The sequence below is a fragment of the Ceratotherium simum genome, chromosome 1, assembly GCF_057802395.1.
Source record: "Ceratotherium simum simum isolate JZ-2026a chromosome 1, ASM5780239v1, whole genome shotgun sequence".
NCBI lineage: Eukaryota > Metazoa > Chordata > Mammalia > Perissodactyla > Rhinocerotidae > Ceratotherium > Ceratotherium simum.
In genome coordinates this window covers 98,483,998-98,491,727 of record NC_141900.1, presented here as the reverse complement: position 1 = coordinate 98,491,727, position 7,730 = coordinate 98,483,998, and positions in this window count along the sequence as shown.

Sequence of the window (7,730 nt, the reverse complement as noted above, 5' to 3'; positions counted from 1 at the left end):
ATTGGGCCACACAGAAGGAATTAAAATTTAAAACAGAAGCTGAAAGATGCCTTTCCATTAGATATATAATGCTTTGATAAAAAGGGGAGCAGAAACCATTTTATCCAGTGCTCAAACTTCCCCCATTGAATTTAGGATCTCTGTGAGACAGCAGACAAAGGTAGTCAAGTTCTGTGGCCTCACCCAGATTTTAAATATTTTTTTAGCACAAAACTAGATCAAGCCACTAGAAAATACTTTCCTAAATTAAATTAAAATCCTTCCTGTTTTATCTGCCCTCTTTTAAGAAGCATTCATAACATGTTTCTTAAGCATTCATAAAATCATAAAATTTTGGCTTCCGTAAGATGCATATCCCACATTTGCGCATCCTCTTCCATTCTAGCCATCATGTCACTAAAAAATTTATTTAATAAGAATTTATTGAACACCTACTACAATGCTAGTTACTGTTACAGGGTCTGGAGATATAAACATAGTAAAGCTCCTGCCCTCATAGTGCTATGTTCCAGTTTGAATATAAATGAACAAATAAACATATGTCAGGTGTGATAAGTACTATGAAGGCATATAAAACTAAGTAGTGATGGGGAAGACAGTGTTCTGGGGTAGGGGACTGGACAATGGGTATGTTTGCTACTTTATGTAGTGAGGTCCAGGAAAGCCTCTCTGATAAGGTGACATTTGAGCAGGTTCTTGAAGGAAATAATGGAGCCAACCAGGCAGATAATTCAAGGCAAAGAGAGGTGAAATGATAGCTGGCGTACTGAGAGCAGCAAGACAGACATGAGTTTCATTCCTATAAGAATCGATAGTTACTTTCTCAGGTGTAAGTCTTGATCACAGAATCCTGACCTACCTTATGATAGGAACTATTGACCTCATGGAAACTCACAACTTGTGGATGTCTCTCAGACTTCAAAGTCAAGGCACACTTCACAGTGAATTTTGCAGCTTTTCCCCTCTGAAATTTCTCTATAACTAAAGAGTAAGAGGGGCTTATCTCAGCGGTTGCTGTGGCTTCTACCAAAGGTACTAAAAGGAGACACGACTATACTTTTATATACATTTCTGGGCCCCTGTCAACGGCCCAATAGATCCAATAACAAGTGGAATTTGGAACCGAATTCATATGAAGAAAATTGATCTGGAAACAATTGACTAAATTTGCATAGCAATGAAAGTTTTAGTCTGACATACTGATGTCCATTAGGACAAATGTGGAGAGAGTAGGGGGAAACAAACTCAGTTATTCCTGGCTTCTCACTCCATATCCCCCTTTCCCCTCATTAAGCTGAATGATGTCCATTAGACCTCAGTTAAAATTAAAAGACACTTTGGTCACAAGTCTCAGTATAAAACGGAAAGCCTTGAGAAGGAAGACCTTGATGTCACAGGAACTTTCGAATTAATCAATTTTTTTTGTTTGTTTTTTGGGGTTTATTTGCAATGGAAGATTCGCCCCAAGCTAATATCTGTTGCCAATCTTCCTCCTTTTTTCTTCCTTTTTCCTCCCCAAAGCCCTAGCACATACTTGTGTATAGTTGTAGGTTCTTCTATGTGAGCCGCTGCCACAACATGGCCACTGACAGACAAGTTGTGTGGTTCTGTGGCCGAGAACCAAACCCAGGCTGCCGAAGTGGAGCACGCCAAACCTCAACCAGTAGGCCATCAGGGCTGGCTCTGGAATAAATCAATTTGGAAATAATTTTTACATGTGCAGAAAACAATAGAAAATAACATTGCTGGTCCCACAGGACTAGGAATTTGACACCCTCTCTTTGTAGGAATTTTGTTGTGGAGATATTGGCCTTCCATGACTCCCAATTCCCATATGTTAACCCCTCTGGCGTCTTGGTATCTGCAACCCTTGTGGGTTTGTGCATGAAGACATATAAACTACACCAGTGTGGGTTCAATTATAGGAAATTGGATCTGTTGTGTGCCTACCCAATGGGTCTGATATTTCAGAGCCAGAGGAAAAACATCCACTCTCAGCCTTGGGCTAAGTCAGCTCCACTGGCTCCTGGTGACTGAAGTCTTCAGTACAAAATCAAACTTTATATCTGACCTGGAGATGGGAGGAGTTTAGAAATGTAAGAAGACCCTTCTTGTTCATTCTGGAGGAAGAAAGTGTCAGCATGGATATCTCCGGAGTGGTAGTGCTATGTTCTAAGATACCCTCTGTGATTGGAATATTACTGGCTCCTACGACATATTCTACACACTTATGATCAAAAATGAAAATATATGCCTAGGTTAATTTCACAAATACACCAAAAGAGAATATAAAAGCTTTTATAACTCTGAGTTAGGGCTGGCCACTAACTTGGCCACTTCAAGAGAAGCAGCAAACTCCAGCTTCGTTGCTTTAAATAAATAGGCAGGCAGGAACTTGCCCTTGGAGACAGACATGCTATAATTTGAGTAAAGGTTATCATACCTGCACTAAATAATGAACAACATAGTGGGTGAGGCTTTCATAAATACTCCCAAGTTAATTCCTTTGCTCTTTACTCCCTCTACAACACAATTTTAGTAATACACTTGAGCGTTTTAATGTTAGGATATATAACTATAACAGTACTTGTGTGAGCCTGGGTCCTCCAAGAGGCAGAAGCCGAGATCAGATGTGCAAGAGATTTATTAACGGAAACACCTGTGAGAGAAAATGGAGAGGGACCCAGAGGAGGCCGGGAGAGCCATCAGACTGTGATATAGGTTTAACCCTTGTGAAGCAGAGAGTGGAGGAAGGAAAGGCTTACACTGACTGCAGTGCAGGTCTCAGAAAGTTGCCAAGGCTGATGGAGAGTCCTTGAGCCAAAGTAATCCATCAGAAGAGTCCCGTGTCTTCCAGGAATGAGCCTGGCTTAGTACCCCGGCCATACTTAATCACTGGCTAGGAGAAGCCCCGGGCAGCATGGCCTTGGTGTCAAGGATTCCATAGGACACCAGCTGGGGCCGTCTGTCAATCACACACCGGCTCCCTGAGTTGGAGATCTAAGTGGAGCATTTTCATGGCCACCACAGTACTTACTCTTAAAACAGCTGTAGACACCTGTTCTGGATCATCTTAAATAGTGACTTGGTAAACCTCCCCAGTGACTCACACCAGTAAATGCACATAGCTTGATTTACCCATCTCTGTTCTTAAATTAGAGTATGGCTAATCCTTTCCAGATTCTTGAGACCATTCAGGGAAAGAATATATAAGACCACATTAAGTTTAACGTGTAACTAAAAATAATTGAAGGAGGCCCATGACTATTAATACTCGCCCGTAACTGGAAAGCATATGTATGAAGAAATCCCTGCATTTTGCTTCGTGAATAACTGGAGTTACTGCAGGGATTTCCCTCTATTTACAAAAATGGATGATGTACCACTGGTAATGATCGTAATTCTGTTATTCTGTGTATGCCTCTTGCATATGCTGGACAATTAAGTATCATATTGTTTACATTTATTATGTATAACTCAGAAAGTTGCAGTGCAAAGGGTATGGATTAGCATGCTTGGCTTAAGCTAATACATATCTATCCTTGGAACTGAAAATGGCTTCATTTTCCCCCGAAAGTGGGGAGAGGTGGATTATCTGAACAAAATTGGGATTTGGTTAGAATGGACAGTGGAGGTGGGGTAGGAAATAGATGTTGAGGAGCTAATCTCAGTGTTTCCTACATGGCATTTCTTAAAAACTTTCCTCCGGCCTGTAGACTACAATCAAAACTCCTTAGCATGGCAGCTAAATTCCTTCAAAACCTGGCCCAAACGCCTCTTTCAGAGCTAGGACTATGCAAGTCCTGTTAACAAGTTTCAGGCACGATGAACATGTTGTCTTTCCCTAATCAAGCTTTTCACATTCACATCTCCATGCTGTGGACTGTGATATAGCCTCATCTTCTAAGGCCCTCCACTCTTCTCTGCCCACAAAGATCACAGATATTTTTCAAAGTGAAGTTTTATTGTCACCTCCTCTGTAAATTCATCTCTGATACATTGGTTAGAAATAATTGCTTCTTCCTTTCTGTTCCCTTGCACTTAATTGGCAGTCAATTTTAGCACCTACATAAATCCATCTGATGTTACAGTTGTTTCACATCCACTCTCTCTAGACTTATTGACAATAGTATCATCTCCACGTCCCAGAGTGCCTCACAAGACATGTGCCCAGTGAGAATATGCTGACTTTCACGGAGTAGTCTGTTTGCTCCTAGGTGGAGGGAAGGGTCTGGGGTCTGCACCTTCACAGGAGCAATGACCCTTTAGTCAGACTCGTGCTGGTCACCAGCTGTCATTTCCCAGGTTTTTAATGGACGTTTATACTGTGCCCTTGGTTGTTTGGTTTCCATTCTTCAGCCAACTCCTGCTCCCTGATGTAGGTACCTAGGTGATGGCGGGCCTGCTTCAGCTCTCTGACCCTGAAAAAACCCTTTGTCGAAAGCCCTTCTATTAGATCAACACCAAAATACTCTCAGGAGTCTTCTAGAAAAATAGTGGTCCTTTACCATTAAAAGTGAGACTGACATAGGTAGAGACTGGTTAAAACCTAAAGGCACAAACACACAAAAGAGACCCTGAATTCAGTGTTTGACATGGAACTTTCCTGACCACTCCCTCAGTGTACATCTCCCATTTGCTTCCCAAAGGTCAACTGTTTCCTGGTATGAGACCTAAGAAATCAGCTAACCTTACCTCACATTGGGCTTCCATCCTGAAGTATTCTGAAATCCTGATGGTCTCATCCAAAGCACCTCCCTTGTGTAGGATTGTCCTTGCTCTTTCTTTCTGAAACTTGACTGCATTTGGTCCTCTGCCAAACAGGTTTCCACTAGTCCTCCAAAGACTCAGTTACTTGCTCACTAATTTAACAGACATCTCTTGAAGATTCACTGTATACTTATTCATTTATTCAACATACATTTATGTATTTGTTAAGACAGCAAAGCCTACTACATGTCAGAAATGAAACCAGCCAATGAGGACCCAATGGTGGGCAAAAAGGAGACGAACTCTACCCTCACAGCATGAGAAGCTATGAGAGAGACCAACGCTAATCGAATGATCATACAAATACATGCAAAATTACAACCTGGATAAGAACTAAGAAGCAGAGGTATTTGGTATAGTCAGGAGGAGGATTGGGGGTAGTCTGGAGGTTAGGAATGTCTTTTCTAGGGAAGTGATGACTGAGCTAAGATAAGAAAAAGTTGTTTTCTAGGAGAAGGAAATTTCACTTTGGTCGGAGGGAACGTTACATATTGAGTAAACTTAAAGAAAACCTTGGAGCTGGAGTACTGGGAGAAAAGAGGAACCACAGTGTTAAATAAGGCTGGAGACCTAAGTGGGCTGGAGACCACGTGGAGGCTGTATACCGAGGTCAAGAGTCTGAGGCAAGTGGGAAGCCATGACATGGTTTTATGTAGGGAGCTGGCATGACCAGACTTGAACATTAGAATGAACCCTCACTGCAGTGTCAAGAGTGGATGAGCATGGTATGGGGGGGGGGGATGCAGGGAGCTCAATTAGGGGGCCACTGCAGTAGGAGAGATACCCATGGTTTGATATAGGGCAGAGGTGCGGAAATGGGACAAAAGATTTTCGAGAGATAGATAGTAGGACTTGGTAAGAGTTCAATTCTAAGAAGGACTGATTGAGGAATGAATAGCACAGCCCATGGGGGGCGGGTAGGACATGGGACTTCCCACGAGCATGGATTAACTCTATGCTAGAGCCTCCAATGTGTTGCCTCTTAGTTCTATTTTATCATCTAGAATACAGTTTTAGTGATTTTAACTAGTGATATTATTAACTTCTCCTAGCCAAAACTGTATGTGACCATTTCTTCCCAGAAACATTTATGTTTTTCTTTATTTTTAGTGATACAAATAATACAAGTTAAGAACTATAGAAGATGAAAAGGGAAAGTGCTCTTCTCCCTTCCCAAACACCCTGGAATCAGTTATCAGAGGTAACCACGGTTATCAAGTTCTTCTGGGATCCTTCAAGACATTTTCTGTGCCTTTACACTCACTCACACACACACACACACACACACACACAGAAGCTGTGCATCTGTATACTAACTATATTAATGAGATAATATTATGCACACTAACCAACACATTTTAAACATTAAACTTTTAAACTTTCCCATATTAGGATTCACAGATCTACCTCATTTCTTTTAACAGTTGGAAAGTGTTCCACTATATGATATATCTTAATTTAACCACTAACTTTTTTTTTTTTTAATTTTTTGTTTATTGCAGTAACATTGGTTTATAACATTGTAAAAATTTCAGGTGTACATCATTGTACTTCTATTTCTGCATAGATTACATCATGTTCACCACCAAAATACTAATTACAACCCTTCACCACACACATGTACCGAATTATCCCTTTCACCCTCCTCCCTCCCCCCTTCCCCTCTGCTAACCACCAATCCAATCTCTGTCCCTATGTGTTTGTTTATTGTTGTTATTATCTACTACTTAATGAAGGAAATCATACGGTATTTGACCTTCTCCCTCTGACTTATTTCACTTTGCATTATACCCTCAATGTCCATCCATGTTGTCACAAATGGCTGGATTTCATCGTTTCTTATGGCTGAGTAGTATTCGAACTCACTGATTAGGTAATTTTGAATTGCCTTTGGCTTAAATAACAGAAATCTATTTTTGCATAGTTCAGGAGGCTGGAAGTCCAAGATCAAGGTGTCGGCAGGGTTGGTTTCTCCTGAGGCCTCTCTTCTTGGCTTGTGGACAGTCACCTTCTTGCTGTGTCCTCACATGGATTTTCCTCTGTGTGCAGAGGTATCTCTGGTGTCTCCTTCTCTTCTTCTAGGGACACCAGTAATAGTGGATTAGGGCCCCACCTCATCTGCCTTATTTTAATTTAATCACTTCTTTAAAGATCTTCTCTCAAAATACAGTTACTTCTGAAGTACTGAGGATTGGGACTTCAACATATGAATTTTGGGGGGACACAATTCAGCCCACACAAGAAGCATTTCACGATGTATTAAAACAAATATCAGCACTTCCTTCCTGGTTCCTCCACTCTCAAAGAAAAAAAAAACTGCTTTAAAATGCTGAAAGTATATTTTGGTAAAGTTCCAAAGAGAAATACAGTAATAATACATCAATATGTTAGTTTAAGACAAAGGAGTGAAAATGACAGGTCAGTCAGCATTGCCAACTGTGCGTTGCAGGCAAGGAGGTAAGGATGGAGTCTGGACTTAGGAAGGAGTCCACTGGCCACCTTGGGAAGAAACGAAGTGGAAGAAACAGAAGCTGGATTGCCAAGATTTGAACCTCATTCTTGGCAAAAGAGAGGGTGCACTGCAGGGAAGAAATGACACGTTCTATACAGAGAGGCAAGAAAGGGAGTTCAACCAAAGTATCTTTTTAGTCCAGGAAAGAAATCAAAAGGGGATAAAAAATGAAAATACGGAAGGAGAGGGAACTGGACAGCAAGATCCTGGAGCAGACGCCTGTTATTTTTATAAAGAGAATGGGCTGGAGAGCTGGTGCAGACACTGGCCTTCACAAGCCCCTCTCCCCGCGACAAAAGAGAGAATATGAGGGAAGAGTCGCTACATGTTAAAATTAAGTGAGGCTTTGAGAATAACTGCTGCTTTTAAATGATGCTTATAAAGAGACTGTCATGAACTTTTTTTTTTTTTTTTGTAAAGAACACATCTGATAACTTTATAAACAGCG